The following is a 24,633-nucleotide window of genomic DNA, read 5'->3' on the forward strand; positions in this document are numbered from 1 at the left end:
TGAAATATTAGAATTCCAATTTAACTAGCTGATTTCCCTATAGCCTTCATGAATTTAAAATCAAATTTAAAGATGTCCAGAAAAATAATGAACTTTTTGTGAAACTTCACCACAAAAAATAAACTTATGTATTAACATAATCAGACTTTTTAAAGTTGTATTAAATGCTCTAGTCAATTATGTTTATGAAAATAGTTCGATGCGTTGCAATTGATTGATTGCATTTCGATTTAAAAATTATCGATAATATTATCCAAATTAAAAACATATTAAATCAAACTTGATAACGATATCATAAGTTAAATCAAAAGATTAAAAGAAACAATTTTAAATTTGTTAACATTAAATTATTGTTGTAAAACACTATCAAAACTTGAGACTTCTAAATGTATGGAAATAATAATCAAACGATGCATACCTGCAAGCTTACTTTCTCAAATTTATTATTAATTTTTGCAATCGCGTTTTCTTAGAGATTACAGTTCTAGTTTTTTTTTAAATCCTTGTTTCGTTTGTTTCATATAAACCCTTTTCTTGTGCAATCTTTTGTCGTTAAGTCGTTTCAGGTTACCTTTAAAAATGGTAACATTGCGAATGATTTTACGTTCACATTTCGTTATTTTTTAAATTAAAATAACATCAATTGTGTTTTAAAACATAATTTGTTTAACTTTATCTACTTTGTTATTGTGTAATTTGCTAGCATATTCGTTTATGCTCAGTTTTGCACCAGGTCCCTATAGGTGTTGCTTTTCGTTTTGCTGTAATTTTGTTGATTTATGTGCTCAGATTTGAACCTTTAGTATCCTAGATTTGAACTGAAAGTGGACAATGGAACACTGAAGATTTTGTAAGTGTTGCAGATGCGCGTATGACTGAGTAAGTTAACAATATACTGAAGACGATTTGTGTTAGTTGTTGTTTTTCATTTCAAAACTTGATTATTGAAATCAAACTATAACCTACTAGATTTTTCACAGATTTTCATATTTTAGTGGCTTTATTTTAAAATTCAGAACCATTTTAACAATAGCTCCACTTTTCAGGTAAGGAATATGGTACTTATCTGTTATTTCAGTAAGGATTTCTGAACGTAAGTTTTTCTTGAATTCGGATTTCGCGATTTCCATCCCGGTCCTGGTCTTGTCTGGCTGAAGTCGTAGCCGCTTAGAATGGTCTCGCCGTGTCCAGTTTTCATTATGAATCCACTGATTCAAAATTCTTTGCTTGGATGAATTTCTGCTCGAAAAATTTCGCTGTCAAAAAAACTACCAGTACAGTGAGCTGAAGGTTTGAAAAAAAAACTGGCCATAATTTATATTTGATCAACAATTTTATTAAGTTTTTATAGTCGTCAATCGAAAGAAGGGTGCCGTTATAACTTGAAAAAGTTCAAGAGATTGTATGCTAGAGGCACGACCGCAAGGTGAAAGTTAAAAAATTACGACCATTTTTCTCAATCTGATCAATTATTTGTTGTGAGGCTACCTGGTTGAATAATTCTACTGAATCAAAGCAATCGAAAGATTCCCTTCAGTTCAACCACGTTATAAGAATAGTTCAGATACTGGTATTTCGATAGCAACTAACTATCTTCTTCAGTAAGCGTTTTCGCTTGATTCAATAGAAAACGCGCACTGAAGGAGCTAGTAAGTTGCTATCGAAATACCGTTATCGGAACTGTTCTTATACCGTGGTTGAATTAAAGGGAATCTTTCGATTGCTTCGATTCAGGTCAATCTATTTTTTAACGATAAGTTAGTTCAACCAATTGTGGTTAAAAAAAAATCCACGAGCTGTAAATCCCGGTAGAATACCTTAAATTACAAAAACCACTATTGCTAATACACAGGGTAAGTGTTCCTTATGTTGCCTGCAACAATATATTTTTGCCAACATTATCGCCATTTTTATTATAATTTACACGTTTCTTCAATTTTTACCTAATACTTTTTCTTTTGATCTTTCAAGTTATATTTTGGATATTTAGACCCCAAGTTCGCGGTTGGACTTCTTATTCTTCCAAATATATTAGGTTTAGCGTTTCAGAATCGAGTCGGGCAATTTTTGTGCAATTTTTTTTCTAAACCTAGCAAATCCGACATTTTATTTCAAATCATTCAATCCCAGAACCGGGAAGATTTGAGCTAAATCCAGACATGATTCCAAAATAATAGCAATAGTTTTCATGAACATAAACAATTTAAAAAAAAATACAAAGACAAAATATGGTAAATAATTACAACAAACGACAAAAAAAAGGAAAAAAAAAATTTAAAAAAAGCTTGACAAAAATGAAATAAAAAATAAGAAAAAAAAACAAAATGAACTAAAGTGACAAAAAATTCGAATTATACATTTTTCTTAAATCTTTCGAACTCCGCGTTAAATATTCCTTTCATCTTTTTCCTTTTTCTATTTTATCTATCGTAGTTTAAAATAATGAACGATGAACTCAATACTTGAATCCTTAAACGGATAAATGGACAACAATGTGAAAAAAGCTTTGTAAATTAAGCTCAAGCAACTGTTGTACAAAAAAATAATAGTTTCCCGGCTCCGTTATACTATGCGGTTTGAGCCGTTTCAAATAAACGAGTTTAAAAAAAAATAAAGAGACAAAAATAACAAAACTGATAAATTATTGAAAATGACAAAAAAACATAAATTTAAAAATTAATGAAAATTTCAAAATTGATAATTCCCAAACTAACCAAAAAAGTTCTAAAAAAATAAAGCAAAATTTTGTTATCTTAGCCATTTTTCGTATCTTTTATTCATTACTGTGAACTTTGTCATGTTTGTCATTTCTGTTATTTTTGCCATTTTTGTCATTTTTATCATTTTTGTCGTTTATGAAATTTTTGTCATTTTAAATCATTTTTAAAGGATTTGTAATTTTTGTAATTTCTGTAGTTTTTGTAATTTTTGAAATTCTAGTAATATTTGTAATATTTGTAATATTTGTAATATTTGTAAATTTTTTAATTTTTCTAATTTTTCTAATTTTTGTAATTTTTGTCATTTTTGTTATTTTTGTCATTTTTGTAATTTTTGTAATTTTTGTAATTTTTGTAATTTTTGTCATTTTTGTCATATTTGTAATTTTTGTAATTTTTGTAATTTTTGTCATTTTTGTCATTTTTGTCATTTTTGTCATTTTTGTCATTTCTGTCATTTTTGTCATTTTTGTCATTTTTGTAATTTTTGTCAATTTTGTCATTTTTGTCATTTTTGTCATTTTTGTAATTTTTGTATTTTTTGTAATTTTTGTAATTTTTGTAATTTTTGTAATTTTTGTAATTTTTGTCATTTTTGTCATTTTTGTCATTTTTGTCATTTTTGTCATTTTTGTCATTTTTGTCATTTTTGTCATTTTTGTCATTTTTGTCATTTTTGTCATTTTTGTCATTTTTGTCATTTTTGTCATTTTTGTCATTTTTGTCATTTTTGTCATTTTTGTCATTTTTGTCATTTTTGTCATTTTTGTCATTTTTGTCATTTTTGTCAGTTTTGTCATTTTTGTCATTTTTGTCATTTTTGTCATTTTTGTCATTTCTGTCATTTTTGTCATTTTTGTCATTTTTGTCATTTTTGTCATTTTTGTCATTTTTGTCATTTTTGTCATTTTTGTCATTTTTGTCATTTTTGTCATTTTTGTCATTTTTGTCATTTTTGTCATTTTTGTCATTTTTGTCATTTTTGTCATTTTTGTCATTTTTGTCATTTTTGTCATTTTTGTCATTTTTGTCATTTTTGTCATTTTTGTCATTTTTGTCATTTTTGTCATTTTTGTCATTTTTGTCATTTTTGTCATTTTTGTCATTTTTGTCATTTTTGTCATTTTTGTCATTTTTGTCATTTTTGTCATTTTTGTCATTTTTGTCATTTTTGTAATTTTTGTAATTTTTGTAATTTTTGTAATTTTTGTAATTTTTGTCATTTTTGTCATTTTTGTCATTTTTGTCATTTTTGTCATTTTTGTCATTTTTGTCATTTTTGTCATTTTTGTCATTTTTGTCATTTTTGTCATTTTTGTCATTTTTGTCATTTTTGTCATTTTTGTCATTTTTGTCATTTTTGTCATTTTTGTCATTTTTGTCATTTTTGTCATTTTTGTAATTTTTGTCATTTTTGTAATTTTTGTAATTTTTGTAATTTTTGTCATTTTTGTCATTTTTGTCATTTTTGTAATTTTTGTCATTTTTGTCATTTTTGTAATTTTTGTCATTTTTGTCATTTTTGTCATTTTTGTCATTTTTGTCAGTTTTGTCATTTTTGTCATTTTTGTCATTTTTGTTATTTTTGTCATTTTTGTCATTTTTGTCATTTTTGTCATTTTTGTCATTTTTGTCATTTTTGTCATTTTTGTCATTTTTGTCATTTTTGTCATTTTTGTCATTTTTGTCATTTTTGTCATTTTTGTCATTTTTGTCATTTTTGTCATTTTTGTCATTTTTGTCATTTTTGTCATTTTTGTCATTTTTGTCATTTTTGTCATTTTTGTCATTTTTGTCATTTTTGTCATTTTTGTCATTTTTGTCATTTTTGTCATTTTTGTCATTTTTGTCATTTTTGTCATTTTTGTCATTTTTGTCATTTTTGTCATTTTTGTCATTTTTGTCATTTTTGTCATTTTTGTCATTTTTGTCATTTTTGTCATTTTTGTCATTTTTGTCATTTTTGTCATTTTTGTCATTTTTGTCATTTTTGTCATTTTTGTCATTTTTGTCATTTTTGTCATTTTTGTCATTTTTGTCATTTTTGTCATTTTTGTCATTTTTGTAATTTTTGTCATTTTTGTCATTTTTGTAATTTTTGTCATTTTTGTAATTTTTGTAATTTTTGTCATTTTTGTAATTTTTGTCATTTTTGTCATTTTTGTCATTTTGTCATTTTGTCATTTTTGTCATTTTTGTCATTTTTATCATTTTTGTCATTTTTGTCATTTTTGTCATTTTTGTCATTTTTGTCATTTTTGTCATTTTTGTTATTTTTGTTATTTCTGTCATTTTTGTCATTTTTGTCATTTTTGTCATTTTTGTCATTTTTGTCATTTTTGTCATTTTTGTCATTTTTGTCATTTTTGTCATTTTTGTCATTTTTGTCATTTTTGTCATTTTTGTCATTTTTGTCATTTTTGTCATTTTTGTCATTTTTGTCATTTTTGTCATTTTTGTCATTTTTGTCATTTTTGTCATTTTTGTCATTTTTGTCATTTTTGTCATTTTTGTCATTTTTGTCATTTTTGTCATTTTTGTCATTTTTGTCATTTTTGTCATTTTTGTCATTTTTGTCATTTTTGTCATTTTTGTCATTTTTGTCATTTTTGTCATTTTTGTCATTTTTGTCATTTTTGTCATTTTTGTCATTTTTGTCATTTTTGTCATTTTTGTCATTTTTGTCATTTTTGTCATATTTGTCATTTTTGTCATTTTTGTCATTTTTGTCATTTTTGTCATTTTTGTCATTTTTGTCATTTTTGTCATTTTTGTCATTTTTGTCATTTTTGTCATTTTTGTCATTTTTGTCATTTTTGTCATTTTTGTCATTTTTGTTATTTTTGTCATTTTTGTCATTTTTGTCATTTTTGTCATTTTTGTCATTTTTGTCATTTTTGTCATTTTTGTCATTTTTGTCATTTTTGTCATTTTTGTCATTTTTGTCATTTTTGTCATTTTTGTCATTTTTGTCATTTTTGTCATTTTTGTCATTTTTGTCATTTTTGTCATTTTTGTCATTTTTGTCATTTTTGTCATTTTTGTCATTTTTGTCATTTTTGTCTAAAATGACAAAAATTAAAAAAAAATACAAAAATTACAAAAATGACAAAAATTACAAAAATGACAAAAATGACAAAAATGACAAAAATGACAAAAATTACAAAAATTACAAAAATTACAAAAATTACAAAAATGACAAAAATGACAAAAATGACAGAAATGACAAAAATGACAAAAATGACAAAAATTACAAAAATAACAAAAATTACAAAAATGACAAAAATTACAAAAATGACATTATCATTTTTGTCGTTTATGAAATTTTTGTCATTTTAAATCATTTTTAAAGGATTTGTAATTTTTGTAATTTCTGTAGTTTTTGTAATTTTTGAAATTCTAGTAATATTTGTAATATTTGTAATAGTAATTTTTTTAATTTTTCTAATTTTTCTAATTTTTGTTATTTTTGTCATTTTTGTCATTTTTGTCATTTTTGTCATTTTTGTCATTTTTGTCATTTTTGTCATTTTTGTCATTTTTGTCATTTTTGTCATTTTTGTAATTTTTGTCAATTTTGTCATTTTTGTCATTTTTGTCATTTTTGTCATTTTTGTCATTTTTGTCATTTTTATCATTTTTGTCATTTTTGTAATTTTTGTAATTTTTGTATTTTTTGTAATTTTTGTAATTTTTGTCATTTTTGTCATTTTTGTCATTTTTGTAATTTTTGTAATTTTTGTAATTTTTGTAATTTTTGTAATTTTTGTAATTTTTGTAATTTTTGTAATTTTTGTAATTTTTGTAATTTTTGTAATTTTTGCTTTTTGTGTCATTTTTGTCATTTTTGTCAATTTTGTCATTTTTGTCATTTTTGTCATTTTTGTCATTTTTGTCATTTTTGTCATTTTTGTCATTTTTGTCATTTTTGTCATTTTTGTCATTTTTGTCATTTTTGTCATTTTTGTCATTTTTGTCATTTTTGTCATTTTTGTCATTTTTGTCATTTTTGTCATTTTTGTCATTTTTGTCATTTTTGTCATTTTTGTCATTTTTGTCATTTTTGTCATTTTTGTCATTTTTGTCATTTTTGTCATTTTTGTCATTTCTCTAGTTTATTCAAGAATTGGATTAACAAAATTGGATCCAACCTAGTGAAAAAATGGCATCTTCTTGATCCGATAACTGTCAAATGGTTTAGAACTGGGTAAAATTGGATCCAAATCTGCTCAGTTTTGGACCAATCCAATTCTTAAAAAAAGTTGAGTTGAAACTGGCATAATGGACCAGTGCGGTCGCATTGGGTCTAGATCGGCTGTTTGGACCACGGATACAGATGCTCTTAGGTTTTTTTAAAATATTTCAGAATCGCCTTTAAACAAAATTTATGGACCATCCTAATGCAAAATTTAGTCCTAAATGTGTTTGAAACATTGAAATGGATTATATGAGGTGTGGAGTGATTTGTGATTTATTCTACAGAACAATTCTTAAACATTGTTTTGAAATCTACTAGTTTTTCGACATTTAGCTACATCTCAAAAAGTAGACTTTTGCAAAAAAAAATTTTTTGAGATAACATTAGATCTTAACGTTTTAGACATTTCTAAGTAATTTGGAACCAAATTTTCCATTTCAACTGAAATTTGGCAAAGGGTACTTTCGTAGGACAATTTACAAAATTTCGGTTTTTTTCATTCGACATGGCCATTGTAGCTGCCACCCTAATTTATAGTTGCTGAAAGTCATAAAACCTTCCGGGATTCTCAGAATTTCCTTAAAATTCCTCAAAAAATTCTTAAATATTCCAAAATTTCAAAGAAAAAAATTTGTACTCAACAAAGACAGATTCAACAGGCTACTCATTCAATTTGATATCATCTGGGAATCCTAAGATTACATAAACAAAATGCTTTGCTGAAAAGTGCATGAAATATTTCTTATTTTATTTCATCAGTAAAAGCACAGACATATTTTTTATATTTTTCAAAACTTTAATAGATTTGATTCTTCAATAATGTACAGCAGAAACCGTGTTCAAATCAAGCCGAAAACAAACAAATTGAAACAAATCTGCGAAACAGCCCCGGAAGCAAATGTTGCAAACGCAACTTCCCACACATAAGAGAAGATAAGTGATTATGCGGTCTTGATGATGATGGTTCGAGGCGATTTATCAGAATAGCAGCTCAAGTGAATCATCATCATGATCCAAACGCATATGTTCGTTGGTAAAGCGAACCGCACTCATTCACCTTTTATCACAGAGCGCCGATCACGTGATGTGAAATGCATTTTAATGAATGAAATCATTGACCGCGAGCCAGCCAGCCAATCAGCCGGTAGATGTAGGTAGTGTGAATGCGGAACGAAAAGGTAAACAAGCTGCTGCTCTTCTCGATCAAGCGGAGGCTGCACCTCGAACGACAACAAAACAAAACAAAACAAAGGTGGGTATGATGATCTAAATATTGGCTCGAAATTTCACTTTTCGCTGGAAATTGCTTTGTTCGGGTACATTTTAAATGTTGGATCAGTAAAATTTAAATAGATCAGATACAACGTTCTAGGAAATAACAAGGATTACTCGAAAATTGGGATAAATGCATAGATGCATATTGCCCCCGATTATCCCATCTCTCGAATTAAAAACGGATGAACGCTCTTATGGTTCTGAAAAGCGGTCGTCCTTCAAGCATCTCTTCAACCCCAAGCAAGAGGTGTTCAGAGGGCATGGCCTAGGAACCGTTACCTGTGTATACATATAGCTATTTCCCCATTCTTGTCAGCACCCATAATTTAATCCTTCTCAACTTCAGTGATTTTTTTTTCTACGACCAATCGACATAAAGCCACGGTAGACACGTGTTGGTCAGAATGATTAATGAATCACAGTAGGTGCACTCAGCTTACCCACCCCTTAGATTACTAAAAGGGGTTCAATTATTTTAACGATTGGTTTTTCTATCGACCGAAAGTGACATAAGGACAACTTCTTACATCAGCCCTTCAAAAGGCCATCACGAACTTGCCACGACATAAAGTGTGGTTTAAATTGACCGTGATCATGGTCTTATGTATTTATGAGGGCGCCACCGCCGCAGACCTAAAGTGTTCTCTGAGGCACCTGAAAAACTTGGCTTCATGATCACGTTTGATTGAACCTGCACACAGATCGGTGGTCCTATGATAGGGTACCTCAAACGAAAGCTGCAGTAACCGATTTGAAATGACACACCGAACTAATTTCGATTCGTCGTGGTCAATTGCCTGAAGGCGCTACATATTTGAAATGTCTTATTAAAAACACTGGGTAGCAAATCATTCATTACCTGATGATAAATGTTTCCCAGGGTACCTAGGTGCTCCAGAAAGTTTTTTAAGTTTCAAATTTTATTAATTTACACGATCAATTTTACGAATTATAATTTTTAAGAGGGAGATTAATACTTGATGCCTTAAAAAATCTGTACAGGCTTATTTACAAAAAAAAATGGGAGCAAATAACCCGGTAGCGTAGGTGTTATAACTGTATACAAACCATTTATTCATTGATTGTAGAATTGTTTACTCGTCACTACAAAACGTAAACATAGACTACCATAAACAACTGTAGGTACTAGAGTAAATATCTACTTCGACGAATCACAAAAGTAAAGATTGTGTTACTGGGATTCCTAAAACTTGACTGCAGACAAAGTTTGAACAGCCACTACAAAATACCTTAGAAAATACTCGTTTTAGCTTTATATATGTAATGCAGAAATACTAATCAAAAGTTTAGTTCCTCTATAGGAATTTTTTCACTCAACATTTATGTAAAAAATGCTAGATAAAACAATTGTACTCAACCAATGTTAGAGTAAATAAGAATGGCCACAAAAAAGTTATGTCGAATTAAAAAAAAATACGAATGTATGTAATACATACTATGTATATATAAGAACTGGCTAAAAAAAGCCACATAGTCTTTAATGAATAGATTTTGAATACATTAATGAAAATTGATTAAACTTTCAATGAAAATACCTATTAGTAATGTTTTATGTTTTCGACCGGATATGACATAGGTAAATATTTAGTAATTTTGATTTGGTTTTTATAGTCTTAGATGGGGGTTTTTGATATACCCGATGTTTCGACCAGTTTCGTTGGTCTTTTTAACGGGAATTTACTGTCTGTTGTCTTTGTCAATTTCATTTTAGTCCAACTGCCAAGAGTTCATTGATTATTGCTCGAATTTTTCAACGGATGGAGAGAGAGAGAAAAATTTTTCGTCGATTACATAATTTATCGAAATTTTATCCCTCAAAATTTTTGCACACGATTTGACCACCGTATTTTCTAAAGAACCGGACAGAAAAATTGATCTTTTTCACCGCTTATCGTGTCGAAAGGCTCGGACTCTCCTTGATTAACATAGGTCAAACGTCTTTTTCACATTTTGGACTCAAAATCTACTTTAAAAAGAACCATTTTAAAGAAAAGTTGTAAAATCAATGTTTTTGTTTTCCAATAGGCGATGATTGTAGTCTTTCATTCGGACTTGCCCGGATTTTTGATACAAATATTGGGAAAATTCCGATCCGGCTCGGTTATTTGAATTCCGAAGAAAAGAACACGAATTTTGCCTGGATAAATTCATGTTATTGGAAAAATTCAAATTTGGATATGAGATTTTTTTTTTATTTTCACGTAAGAAAATAAAAAATTTTTGGATGTTTTATCAAAATGATCATTAACTGTTTTTTGAAAACGTTTTTCAATCTGATGAAGTACTTCAATGAAAAAGTAAATTTTAAAGTGTTTTTAAGTTTTGTTGAATAATTCCTGGATTTTGACCAAATTTGCCCGGATATTGTTTTGATTATGGGTGAAATTTTTCCAATGACATGCCCGAATTTTGACAGGTTTTTTTTATAAAATTGCCTGGATTTGTCTGGCCCAGATGCGTGTGAGAAAATTCTGGCAAGCATTTGGGCCAGTTAGGTTATTTTAAGCACCTTTAAGTGTTAAAAACCTCGCCATCCTAAGCGTCGTAAATCAATCCTTCTTCGTTTCAATTCGAATTTAAGCTCACTATTTGATCCTTTGGTCTTTTTGAAAGATTTTTTTTAAATAGACTATACCCAGCAAACATTTATGAAGGTATAACGCAGAAACAACAGAATTATTCAAACAAATATACCAGATAAAAAGATTGTATTAAACTTACCAAAATAGCAAATAGCTACAAAAGTGGAGGCGATATATCTACAATGACAAGATTCTAACGATTCGATTTTTCAACGAAAAGCAAAATAAACGAAAAAAAATTTCCCCGACCGAGATTTGAACTCCAGTCCTCCGGGTTCGCAGTATGGTATCTTACCACGATGCCAACTCATCAGTTGTTATGGTTAACGCTATAGCTCTATAGGTGAGATTTTCTTTTTACGAACCGGTAAAAGGAAGAGACCGGAGAGAGTGTCAATTGAAGGACCGCCCATTTATCGTAAATCAGTTCACTCAAATCGTAAATGTCAGATGAGCATATTCTCAACTTTTTGCAGACATATTTACGAATTGACTTAACTGCTATCCGATTCATTGTTTTTTGGGCAAAGCTTGTCGTAAATGAATGATAGAAAATCACTAAATACCAAATCGTTTACGATAGTTATTGAAAATGTCTAAATATTCGATTTGGATTATCATTTATATTACGATTTCATGTTAGCTGGGTATGGACCCATAGTTGATTTACAGCTGTTTTGGAGTCTCCCGTTCGAACTTTTTTGGAATTTCTACGATCTCGCCCAAAACAAAATTTATCAATGTCATCTTTGAAAGCTATCTCAAAAACCACTCTACAAATTGTTACAAAATGTTGCACATTTAAACATTTAAACATATTTCCACTAAAAAATTATATCGATTCCCATCTACGCATCAAAAAGTTAATCACAAAATTTCTTCAAGTACAATCTTTACATTTTGTTGACCCAAACATAACCGGTCTATCCCAAATTTCAGCTCAATCGGATCCCATCTTATACTTTCTCAAAGCGCCTAAACTTGTAATTTTTTTATAACCCTCTTGAATTAGGTCTGGAGAACATGCGAATATCGAAAAAAAAATCTAATCACTGTGGTGAAGCCGGCATTTGCTTACAATTCGCACCAAAATTCTCAACATGATAGCCACTATAGTTGTCATCATGGCCGTAGGGACGGGGAGAGGGGTTTGGGGGTTGAACCCTCCCCTCCCCCCCCCCCCCCCCCCATAGAGGTCCAAATGGCAAGTGAATTTAAACCTAAAATTTAATATCTCTAATCAAATTTTGAAGAACAACTAAAATAATTCAAGAGTCATAATAGTTTTTCCTTTTGGGGGTTCTCGTTGATGTTGTTGTTTGAAGAAAAGATATGCTTAATATTTACGTTTCGGTTTACTGTTTATTTCGACCATCTTCAGAAACTATTTTATACGATAAAATTATGAGAAAAAAAATTTATAATAACATAGCCTAATTAATTTAACGTTAAAGTACAAAAAAAAAAGTCATAATAGTGTAACAATCTCGACTCTAAAACCTTGAATCTCATTCCAGGACCACAATTCTACAATATTTTTTCAAAAAATTCCTAACATGTTGGTAGTAATTGAGTACCAAATATTGAATCCACATAAAGTTAGACTAAGCTTACCAGATTGTCTGGATCCAGATTTTCTCACTCTATTTGCAAAATCAAACGAAAATTTCAATTAAGTCCTTAGAATTTTGTATTTTGCGTCCAAATAGTTTTTTTCAAAAAATTTTTTGGCAAAATAACATAAACGATTATCGGAAGCCCTTAATATGATTCTGAATCGGCTTATGTGTTTCGATAAAATAAAAACAGTTCTCCACGTGTTTTTTTTTTTCTCATTTTAATGGAATAATTCAGAGATTTGCCTGCATATTGGCCGGATTTTTGAGAAAATTTTGAAACAATGTGCCCTTATTTTGCAAGGTTTAAGGATACAATTGCCTGGATTTGCCCAGCCCGGATACTTGTTGAAAAATATCTAGTAAGTATCCATTTTATTGTTTTTGATTTTCAGTTTGGTTTATCATTGGTATAGTATCGTGTTTCGAATCTTGGCGTTGCTTTTCAATCTAAAATACGATGAATTTTCCATTTTCGAAATTCTTATTTCGGAATATGAAAAGAAAACATTTAAAATTCAGCTCAAATTTAAATTTACAATCAATATTAAAATATCATTGTTGAAATTTCATTAAAGACTCAAAATGAAGGACATCGCAGTTTCATAACTTTGATTCTAGATTTTAATTTCACAGGATTAAAATTATGAAATAAAAAAATATCATGAAATGTTCTAATTAAAACAAAGACCCCTTATTTGTTTACCCTGAGTAAACGTAATTTTTAACTTTGATTTCTAAATATTTGATACATTTTCACTCATGCTTAGAAAAATTGTGATTTTGGTTCAAAAGAATTTCGATTATAGTCATTTCTACATCAGTGTACCACACACGAATTTTCTCAACGATACAGTTGGCTTACCAGTTATTGAAAAACTTATCTGGAATAACTGTGTTCGATGTTTACTCTTGGGCTCGAACTCACAGACATCCCCCATGAGCCGCATGTAATGCATGTTTTTCTGCTAGGGTAGAATAACTCAAACATAAAGTAGTATTGAAAAGCCTTGCAACATTTATTAAATGACAAAAATACAAACAATAAAATTTACAAAAACTAGAAAAAAAATACAAAAATCCAAATCTTACAAAAATTATTTAAACAACAAAATTTACAAATATTTTCAGGTTTCTTCATTTTTTTTACATTTGCAATTTTTGTATTTTTAGTAATTTTTGTTCAGAACTTTGTATAATTCGTTATTTAAAAAGTGTTCCAAGTAACGACACGATCAATGAAAGTAAAAAAATCATACGTTTTTTACTTGCCTTTTTTTATTTATTTTTTTTTCCTTTTTTCAGGAGCACGCATTACATATTGCTACAATTCGGAACGGATGACTCATAAATACAAATAGAATTTGAGTTTTCGGTTGTTTGATATAATTTCCTGATGAGAACTAACTTCCTTGTTAGAATGTAAATTTTATTGCATTATATTTTTAATTCTTGGAATAGATTTAAAAATTTTGTACATAAGTATTGATTTAAAAGCAATTCGAAAACTGAAAGCTTCTATTAATTTGTACCAAAGGATGTTCTAAATCTGCAGGAAAAGATTTTCAAGTATCAAAAATTTTGCCTTTTTGAAGGCGTTCAAAATTCAAGAAAAAACTAAATTCTAAATGACATCATGATTTATTTTTCAATCATATCTATAAGTTGAGCTCAACAAAATGTTAAATTTATGCTTCATAAGTTCTTACTGGTATCGTTTTTATAGTTCTCTAACATTTTTCTTCAATTACGGATAAGAAATAAAAATTTAATATGCAAATCTATTTCCGTCATTTTCTCTCGTGTAATTTGTAAATTGTTACTACAAAGTATTTATACTTATTCAATTTCCCTAACTGTTGAACAAAATTGTTTTGTCCATTTGCATAAAACGGCATAAACCATGGATAAGTGCCTGAGATTTAAATATACCAAACATATGGAAAATGAACCTATGAAAATGAACCATGAATATAATTCTTAAAAAATTTTTACGAGGATTTCAACTGTATTATGTGTTCTGAGCCTACTTGGTTGAATGACGTGTCTTGTATACCATTTGATAGCCAGAGAATTCAAACCTAGATTTCCAAAATTTCAGCCGTCTGTGATTATAACTCATTGCGCCACAGACATCAGACCTTGCAAAATTGTGAAAATTGTAGAAAAAATGCATTTTAAACAAACGCAATTTTCTCAGCGAATAATGGTCCAATTTTGGAATAGAATACACCGTTGGAAAGGTAATTGTCTGAACTTTAAAATAGGTTTGATTAAAGGTTACACGGTTAATTTAAATTAGCAAAAAATAATTAAGTATTGAAAAATGAATTTTTTGGCCTAAGTTGGTCTATATCTAACTAGCAGGGCCGAGCAGTCTCAAGAGACCCCCACCATAGTTTAGTTTGGAATCTATACTATCTGCGGAACGTGAGTCCAGCTGCGGATGAGCATTTGGCACAAAGTCGAAAACATGTTGTTTTTTATTGTTTGTTTTTTTTTTTTTGTCAAATATGATTATCGATTATGCAAGCATAAACCAAAAAAATCGAAACTACTATTTGTTACTACTTTTATTGTAATTACTTTTACTTTACAGATGCTTGAAGCTGGATACGAATCGAACGAAGATGCTCTTCATTACGGCATATCTCCACTGCACGCTTGGATGCGATTTTTTGAGTGTTTATTACATATTTCCTACAGAATGGAAATTAAAAAGTGGAAGATCACAAAGGATTTAAAGCTCAAATATCTTGATCGGAAAAAAACACGTTACTGAAAAACTGTACAAAGCATTCGGAGTACGAGTTGATCAACCCAGGGCAGGCGGAGCAGGGACCAGCACAACAGGAAAAGTGTGTCGAAAAGCATTTTCAAATCCTGAATTACTTTCCAAAGTTTTGGACTTCGACGAAGATTATGTTAGATTTCATAATATTTTAATAGTAATCAATTGCCAAGATCCGATCAATCCTAAAAAAATTGATGACTATTGTAAAGAAACATATCGACGGTATCTTAATTTGTATAATTGGTATAAAATTCCGGCAACAGTGCATAAAGTACTCGCTCACGCTGGAAGCATAATAATCCATCCACCGGCTAATCTTGGCATGTTAGCTAAAGAAGCCGCAGAGTGCCAACATAAACTACTAAAAAAATGTCGTACCCATCATGATAGGAAAAGGTCACGAGTTGATAATCTACATGACGTCTTTATTCGAGCTATGAACTCATCCTTTTATAAGTTCAATAAATGTAGGGAGTAGAATGCGGAAGAATGTATCACTTGAATATCCAGATGTTGTAAAATCACTTTTAGTATTCGAAGATATCGACAGCTCTGAAAATTTAAACACTGAAAGCAACGCACTAGATGAATTAATGGATGGTGTTGAACAACTGGATGATGATTTTGATCTTGATGAAGATGTAGGGAATGAATAGAATTGGTGGGGGGAGGGGGGTCAGACCTGGGCTTGGGAAGGGGCGTGGTAAGATAGTATTCGACATCCCGAGCAACATTGCCGAAGACAGTAACCCTCTAGGACTTCAATTGGCGGATATATATTTTTGGCCACCAGTTTGCATGGAGATGCCCCATAGTGCAACTTCTACAATCGAAAACGCTCACTGAAGAAGATAGTAAGTTGCTATCGAAATAACGGTATCTAAACTTTTCTTATACCGTGGTTAAATTAAAGGTAATCTATCGATTGATTTGATTCAAAAGATTTACGTCTTGAAAATTCAACTTGACACATCACTTTAGATAACATATAGAACACGCAGCTAATATAGTGAACTGTAATATAGTGCCCTGTAAGCAAGATAAATCGTAATATTTTTACGAAACTTTCTAATTTATTTGAAGAAGTCTATCGACAATGGGCATTTAATGTCTAAAGTGAGCCATAATCAGCCAGACTTGATTTGATATAAAATTAGTTCATTTGAGAGAGCGCCCTTCATTACACCAAGAGAAAAGGTTGCAAAATTTCAATGCCCCTCGGCGCTAACAATATGCCAAAAATGAGCTGAAATATGCATTGAACCAAAGATGATATGATTGGAAAAGTGCCACTGGCACAAAGACTCGAGTTTTTGGGCAAAAAGATGCAAGACCACTACATACAAACATTTAAGCGAAACTAGAAACACATTTTTTGGGTTTTTCATCCTATTGGATTATTTATCCCAGAAACAAGGAAATAAATAAAATGCCATCAGATAATGAGAATCGAACTCACAACACCTTATTAATATCGTTTTGCCAATCTAACCGGAATTATTATCACAATTTTACTTTGTTTCTTTCAATCATAGGTACGCAATGTGGTTGAGCGGAGAGAACAACTCTAGCGATCACAAATCGTATCAGCGCCAATGGCGTTCACATCTTAAGCCGATAACGTTGAAATGTTGAGAACTCATCATTGGAGTAAAGGCTGGATTTTGGGAGTGTATAAGCCAGAACAAATTAAGTATTAACACTAAACATACCGACACTTTGTATATACCTATTCATACCGCGAGCGGTCAAATGACGGCAAACACCGTTTTCACTAAAACTCCCTTGTTTCTCAACCGATTTCTACCAAATTTATAGTTTTGAAAAGCTTATAATTCGACTCAAATTTGTTTCTCGGACAATTTTCAGCTACAATCAATAACTTGAAAGTTATTTACAGTACAAGAAAAATTTTATGAAAAAACATGCTTCAGGACAAAGGTTGTAAATCAGTTATTGAATGCTCGAAAAAAAATTCACTTAGTGCCTGGAAAAGCTGAAGTAAGAAGCTATATGTTGCACATATAGAAAATTTTTTTAAAATTTTTCTAAGATCATGGCCACAAAAAATGTAAAAAAGTTGTGTAAAACCCGTACTTTTCAATCAATCAACTGCCAAAGCTGTTCCTGTTACAGTAGAAAATTTTGAAAAAGTGAATTGAAAAGTAAACGTAATTTGTCACATTTTGGCATCTTTAGATTTTTAAAATACTAAATACATAATTTTTGACGGCTTTTCAAAGGTAGTTGTTTTGCGAACTTTTTATGAATCTGGATTTTCTGAGACAATCCCTAAACCCAAATTCAGCTTTGCACTGGATTTTTAGTACGTTAACGTATAGTTTAGGCAATAAAACTATATGCAAAAGAAAGCAAATTTCATGCCGGTTCTAGTGATGTAACTGCATTGGCGGTGCAATGCTTTACAAAAATATAATAAATATATTTCTGAAAGTAAAACTAGAAAATTTGGACTAATGCTTTTTGTTTTTTCGTTTCTTTTCATCCGTCTTCGTGTGCAAAATAGCTTTGAGATATTACCACCCACTGCTCCCGTCTGCCAAGCAAGAATTTGTGGTGACTTCTCAAAATTCATAAACTAGTTCACTGTTTTATTTATCATATTTTTGCCAAGCATTGCACCGCCAATGCAGTTTCATCACTAGAACCGGTATGAAATTTGCTTTCTTTTGTATATAGTTTTATTGCCTAAACCTTACGTTAACGTACTCAAAATCCAGTGCAAAGCTAGGCTTAGGTGTAGGAATTGTCTTAGAAAATCCAAATTGATAAAAAGTTCGAAAAACAGCTACCTTTGAAAAGTCGTCATAACTTATGTACTTCGTATTTCAAAAATCTAAAGATGCCAAAATGTGACAAATTACGTCTACTTTTCAATTCACTTTTTCAAAATTTTCTACTGTAACAGGAACAGCTTTGGCGGTTGATTGATTGAAAAGTACGGGTTTTACACAACTTTTTTACATTTTTTGTGACCATGATCTTAGAAAATTTTTAAAAAAAATTTCCATATGTGCAACATATAGCTTCTAACTTCAGCATTCTCAGGCACTAAGAGAAATTTTTTTCGAGCTCTTAATAACTGACTTACAACCTTTTTTCTGAAGCATGTTTTTTCATAAAATTTTTCTTGTACTGTAAATAACTTTAAAGTTATTGATTATAGCTGAAAATTATCTGAGAAACAAATTTGAGTTGAATTATAAGCTTTTCAAAACTATAAATTTGGTAGAAATCGGTTGAGAAACAAGGGAGTTTTAGCGAAAACGGTGTTTGCCGTCATTTGACCGCTCGCGGTATGAATAGGTATACCACATACGTTATTCGAAAACCGTAACACTTAAAAAAAAATTAAAAACGCAAAAATACTTGCATTTGAAAAACAAAAATAGTCCTGTCGTTAAATTTGCGAAAAAACAATTATATAAGGCGTAATCATCGTTTAAAGTTCAAAAACCGTCATTTGACCGCCTCCGGTACGTTTAGTGTTAATCAAGTTAAGTAATTTAAGCTAAAATCACAACCACAGCTACCTTACATTTATTTTTTAACACATTTATCCGCGGCTATTATGAACAAAGACAGCTTAGCTTAAATTATTCCGTTCAAAGCTAGGTACCTAAAGCCGAACGTAAAATGTGTTTTCCAGTGATTATCGTGAATCGCCGGGTGCATTTCAATTATTTCGTTTGTCGCCGGAGCTCAGGCAGGCAGGTGACTGACAGAGCAATAAATGTCGATGGGGTGGTATTTTTCGGTAAGGCGTTCAAGCAGCAGTCATTCATCATTGTGACGAAGCCGTGTGGACTTTGGTTTCGCCGACGAGGGGAATTCCTATAGGTTTTAGAGACAAAAAATATTTCGAAGAAAATAAAGGGACACAAAAAGTCAACTAAAACTACATTTTACAAAACAGTTCTTAAATTTAGAAATATGTTCTCAAAATATGAATGATTTTTTTTTAAATCAGTTATTTCATTGGGTCAACGAAAGTACCTACTGAATAGTGTTTATTTTCAATAAAAAAAAATTAACATGTCCCTAATTAGGAATCCAAATTTATTGAGGGAACTCACCAAACCCGTTTAATAAAATTTACTTTAACGTTGAATTTACGTCAGCATCATTTCCGAAAAGGGAATTCCCCAGTTTTAAAAGCATATTGTAACTGTGTGTGTCCATAGGGTTGTTTTTGTTGATATGTAAATCAGCCAACATTTTCACCTCACGCTGGGCTCTTGAAGAGTGCGAATGAGGCGTTGATCGTTGATCTCCAGCTCTATCATTTCGTACTCTGTTTTGGCGAAAATTTCTGCCAAAACTGGTTTTGTTTTTATTGCAATTTTGTTTCCATTCGTTTCGTAAAGATATGTTGTGAATCAGTTGTGATAGTCTTTTTTAATGAGTGCTGATCGTTTGGTTTGAGTACGACGAAAACTGACAAAACACAAACACCTAAAAAAACTTGATCAAGCGTACAACTGATAGTATACCGGAAATAGAACAATCTACCCTATCATCAGAAGCAATTTATTGACGTAACGTAAAGTTTGCTATCTAACTCACTATTCTTCAAAAATTAATTTAACAAGTTTCTATGCTTAAGAAATAACTTTTAAAAATTAAGTCCTTATGATTGTTAACAACAGTAACGTTCGTAAGGTTCAATCAATCAACCAGAACGATTTGTCATGCCTTGTATTTATAAACACATACGAATTGCAAAAAAAAAGAGTTTGCCAATCAAATAATTCATCGTTTGAGACATATTTCGAAATTCAAATAAAAAAAAGAGTGATGTTTGTGTATTTGTTTGTCGATTGCGGAACCAATTTGTAAAGAGAGATCTTTGGAAGATCATCAATTATTTGTTTTGTGAAAACATGTGACTTGCAATTTCTCACGTATTCGGTACTGGCTGTATGTATTTTAGCCCGCCATCAGAATCGTGATGTTATGGAAATGTTTGGTGGATGATGACGAATACCACAATCGTTAATCATCAAAATTGTAAATGAAGAACTCTCTTCAGAAAAAGAACACCTTAACTGTTAGATAAATTGATAAAAAAAAATGTCGCAAGTTGAATTGGCTGAAGTGCTATGAAAAGCTAAAATTTCAGATTCAATATATCTCAATGTATATCAAAAACGTAAATACTATTTCTCTGTGTACGGGCAAGCTTTCAATCCTATTTGAACCAAAACTATTTATCACTAATATTCAAGTGAGGACACCAAAATGACCTTCCACGAAAGAACTTTTCCTTCCAAATAGACTCGAAACAGACAAATGGGTGATGTGTCTGCTTAACGCAACTAAGAGCTTTGCGATTACTTTTACACTATTTTCGTGTATTTTCAATGAAAAAATACAGAATTTTTTCATTAATCTGTTTTATTGATTTGGCGTTCCATTTTCTTTCAGCGTACTATTATTTAACTCTTGTGTTTGTCAGGTGCCATAAATAGCTATCCATCGTATTATTTTACGGTAGTTCATTTCATCAGTGCAGCAGAAGGGGCAGTTAGTTCTGGAAAGATGATGACATGTAAAAATTAAAAAATATCTCTAATAAAATAAAAACTACCTTCTTCGATTCCCTAAACATTTGCCTTGGTTACGTGCCTTGACAACAAATCATCAAACTGATGCTGCACATCGTCCTCCTTAAACGCCTCAACGGCTTGGAACCGCTTTTCCGGATCTGACAAGGGGTCAAGGTTATTTATCAGCATCTGTTTGATCAGTGGCTAATGCTGGCCTTCCCGTTTATCGAAAAGTTCGCAGTGTTGATTCCTGAGGCTGGCTGTTTAGGCTGCTGGCACATAGAAAAATAAACTGCTCGAACTCCAGCCACTGGTTGTTGGCATTGTCATCAATAAGATTCGGGGCAACCTCCGCTACCGCAAATCTTTCGCCACATGCTCGGAATTTCCGATTGGTGCTGCAGCGTCGCATTCGTTAGCAGAACCCCAGCCGAGAACAGCCCTCGTAACAGTACCGTGGCTATGATCCGGGTATCCTCGTTCATCTTCAGATTCTGGATTTGCTTCAGCAGATGTGATGTAGGCCTCCTGGAGACGGGTATTTACCGTTTTACGTTCCGGCAACGGGCGCTATGTTGATGTTTAAATTTTTGGAACCAAACCGAGCCGTCGAAAAATGCTGACGTGCTTTGACAGCTTGTTGGATTCATTTTGTATTCATGCGAATGAACGCAATGGTAAAAACCAATGAAATGTAGAGGTAGGTGATGCATAAATTTATGTTTCAAATTAATGGTAACCAAAAGAAACAGAAGTTACTTTTTATTGTTGATAAAAGTGCTTGGGCTTGTTGCAAACGTAAAAATATATACTTGGCTAAGAAATCAAAATACATTTACACTCAAAATTTTGAAGAAAGTGTGCAAAACTGTGTATGAAATTGATCTGGTATGCATCACCTTAGTATGTTAGAATGTTGGGCAATAGTCATTTAGGATGAATTTCAAAGAACTGCCAATCCATAAACATAACTTGATTTTACAGGTACGAAGTTCTTGCTTTTGCATATGTATTAGTAGTTTAAAAATATGGCAAATTTGTATGAAATCAATTGTGTATCTAAAGGCCCTGTAAATTTTGTGTTCCCAAAATTGAATGTTGCCAAAATCTAACGAGGTCTGTATATGGTTATGAATATGTCCATTTCTTTATAATTAAATTATTTGATTTTAAAAGTAAAAACTAAGAACAAATAGTACGTCATTTATTCAAGCAACATTCCATTTATTGTTAAGTTTGATAACACAATTTTCTAATCGAACTCTTATTCGAAAAAAAATTAAAATATCCGAAAGATTACAAGACCAAAAAACAAATTTTGGAAGATAAGAGTTATTTTACCTTTTGTATTCATCATTTTGATGAGTTTATCGATAAAAAATACTTGATTTATAGGTTTTGAGCAATGATATATTATTATTTTTAATGTTTCATCTCCGAGTATTTTAACTTTGTTCTGGCCTCATACAGCATAGAAAAGGTTTTCATGTTCAAATAATTGTTCTATCATAACATTATACTTATATAGATTTAAGGCAAACATGTAAAACGGTCTATGATTGACGTCAAATGATTGACGTCAAATAAATTAAAAAAAAACAAATTTCAACATGTTCAAATCCGAAATTTAAATTTCAGTTCATTTGTTATTTAAATTCAAATCATTGTTAAAAATAATCAAAAAACAACTTATTCAGTTTTGTATAAAGGCTCCAAAATTCAAATTTATTTCAAAGCTTATGATAGACCTATTTTTTAACAAGGTTTCGAGAGATCACTTACAGGAAAATAACTATATATTTGGCTTTGGCTCATTCGACTTTTAAAATAAAATGAATTGAAAGTTTTAAAGTTACGCAATCATTGAAAAACAAATATCGAAAAACCAAAAATGTATATTTTTCGTAGTTTTTAGAGAAATAAAAGTTTGAAGATGTAAAATTACACAATTTTCAAAGATTGTTGGTGTTCTGATTCATTTGTAAATGTTCAAGGCTAGGAGGTTGTTTTATTGAAAACTACTATGTTAAGAAATAAATTTCTATTTTACCTACATGTATGTTTATTTGTTCAAGTAATTGAGACAGAACAATTGCATATGTTTATTTCTATATTAAGAAAAGGATTTTTTTAAGGATTCAGTTCTTTTAAAGACTGAATTTCATTTTTTATTTAATTGTTTGTTTGAAATTTAAACTTTTATTCTGAAATATGTTTTTATGAAGGTTTTTTGTATTTGGAATTAGTTCTCTGTGGAATTAGCATGACGTTTAATCTTGAATTTTTCGATTAAACGTCATGCTAATTCCACAGAGAACTAATTCCAAATACAAAAAAACCTTCATAAAAACATATTTCAGATTAGAAGTTTAAATTTCAAACAAACTATTAAATAAAAAATGATATTCAGTCTTTAAAAGAACTGAATCCTTAAAAAAAATCCTTTTCTTAATATAGAAATAAACATTAACATTAACCTGACAATCAATAATATAGAATGAAATTTCAGTTTTCAATCTGAATTGAATCTTTGAATTTGGAATTCTCTATAGCTATTTTATTTTTTAATTCTTATTTTTTTAATCTAAATCTGAAAATTTATCACGCACAAAAATGAAAATCTCAATTCTCATCATGGACTAGAGCGGAAGACAATTTAAATTCCGCTAAAGGATTTACGGGCATACTCGAAAAAGATTGGTTTGATTTTTTCATGCATTTGTTATATTCAAATTCTTCATGAATGTGACGTCATCCAAGAAATTGAATATCACACTACCTGCTTTGAATGTTCCTTACATGTTTGACAATTCGCATGGTGAACCCGATGAAACTGGTTCATTGCCTCTGGAACGTCAAAATGAACATCAAGCCACCGAGGTAATGAACTAGTCACCGTGAGTGAGTCGCCTCTCGGAATACCCCGACTAGAGTCACGTGACTACGACTAATGTGACTACGAGTCACTTCATTCGCCTCGCAGAATAAGGCCCAAAAAATTTTAAAGTTGAGAATGAAAAACTTCGTTCATAATTTTTTTTATAATACGGTTGAAATGCGCATGCTAGTGATTCATGAGCACAAACATTTTGATTCTTGACTTTTAAAGTTTTTGACACTTGAATCTTGAACCTTGAGGACTCTTAAAAATTCTTAGTAATGACTTTCTAACACCCTTAAAGATTCGAGAAGTATTTTGAAATTTTTTAAATACATTATAAGACTCTTGATACTCTTGAAGAAACTTGAAGATTTCTCTTCGAAAGACGCTTTGAATCTTTTGATGGCTTTTCAAAAACCTTGAAAACTCTATAAGTCCTTTGAAGGCCCTTGAACGCTTTCAACTCTTTACAGCTTTCGGAGATTTTCGATGGCCTTTGAAGAACCTTGAAGACTCTAAAAGACACTTGAAGAATGTTTACGACTTTAAAAGACTGCTGGATACTCATGAGCCTCTCTAAGACTGTTGAAGAATTGAAAGTTGTTCAAACGCTCTAAGAGCCTCGAAGACATTCGAAAAATCGAAAAGAATTCGGAAGACTTTGCAAGAATCTCTAACAAACTTGAAGGCTCCTAAAGACTCCCAAAAATTTTAGAATGTTGAAAACTCTCGAAAACTCCTCAAGAACATCGAAGACTCCTGGCTCTTGAAGAATCTGAAGAACTTTTGAAAAAGACCCTGTAAAATTTTAGAAAACCGCAATTTTCAAGATTCTCGACGACTTTTGAAGAATTTTTAAAAATCATTTGAAAAATTTTGGAAACCCTAAGTGACTCTAACAGACCTTTGAAGACTAAAATTTGGCATTTCAAGATGAATACTCAGAAATTTAGATTTCCAGAAATTCGTTGAATTA

The 24,633-nt window shown here is 30.6% G+C and overlaps 1 protein-coding gene across 1 annotated transcript in view; it reads right to left on the minus strand.

Moving 5' to 3' along the window:
• Positions 1-24,633, minus strand: part of LOC129747950 (cationic amino acid transporter 3) — a 73,978-nt gene that overhangs the window by 20,771 nt on the left and 28,574 nt on the right. The window lies entirely within an intron of this gene.

Source organism: Uranotaenia lowii, chromosome 2, assembly GCF_029784155.1.
Source record: "Uranotaenia lowii strain MFRU-FL chromosome 2, ASM2978415v1, whole genome shotgun sequence".
Classification (NCBI taxonomy): Eukaryota; Metazoa; Arthropoda; class Insecta; order Diptera; family Culicidae; genus Uranotaenia; species Uranotaenia lowii.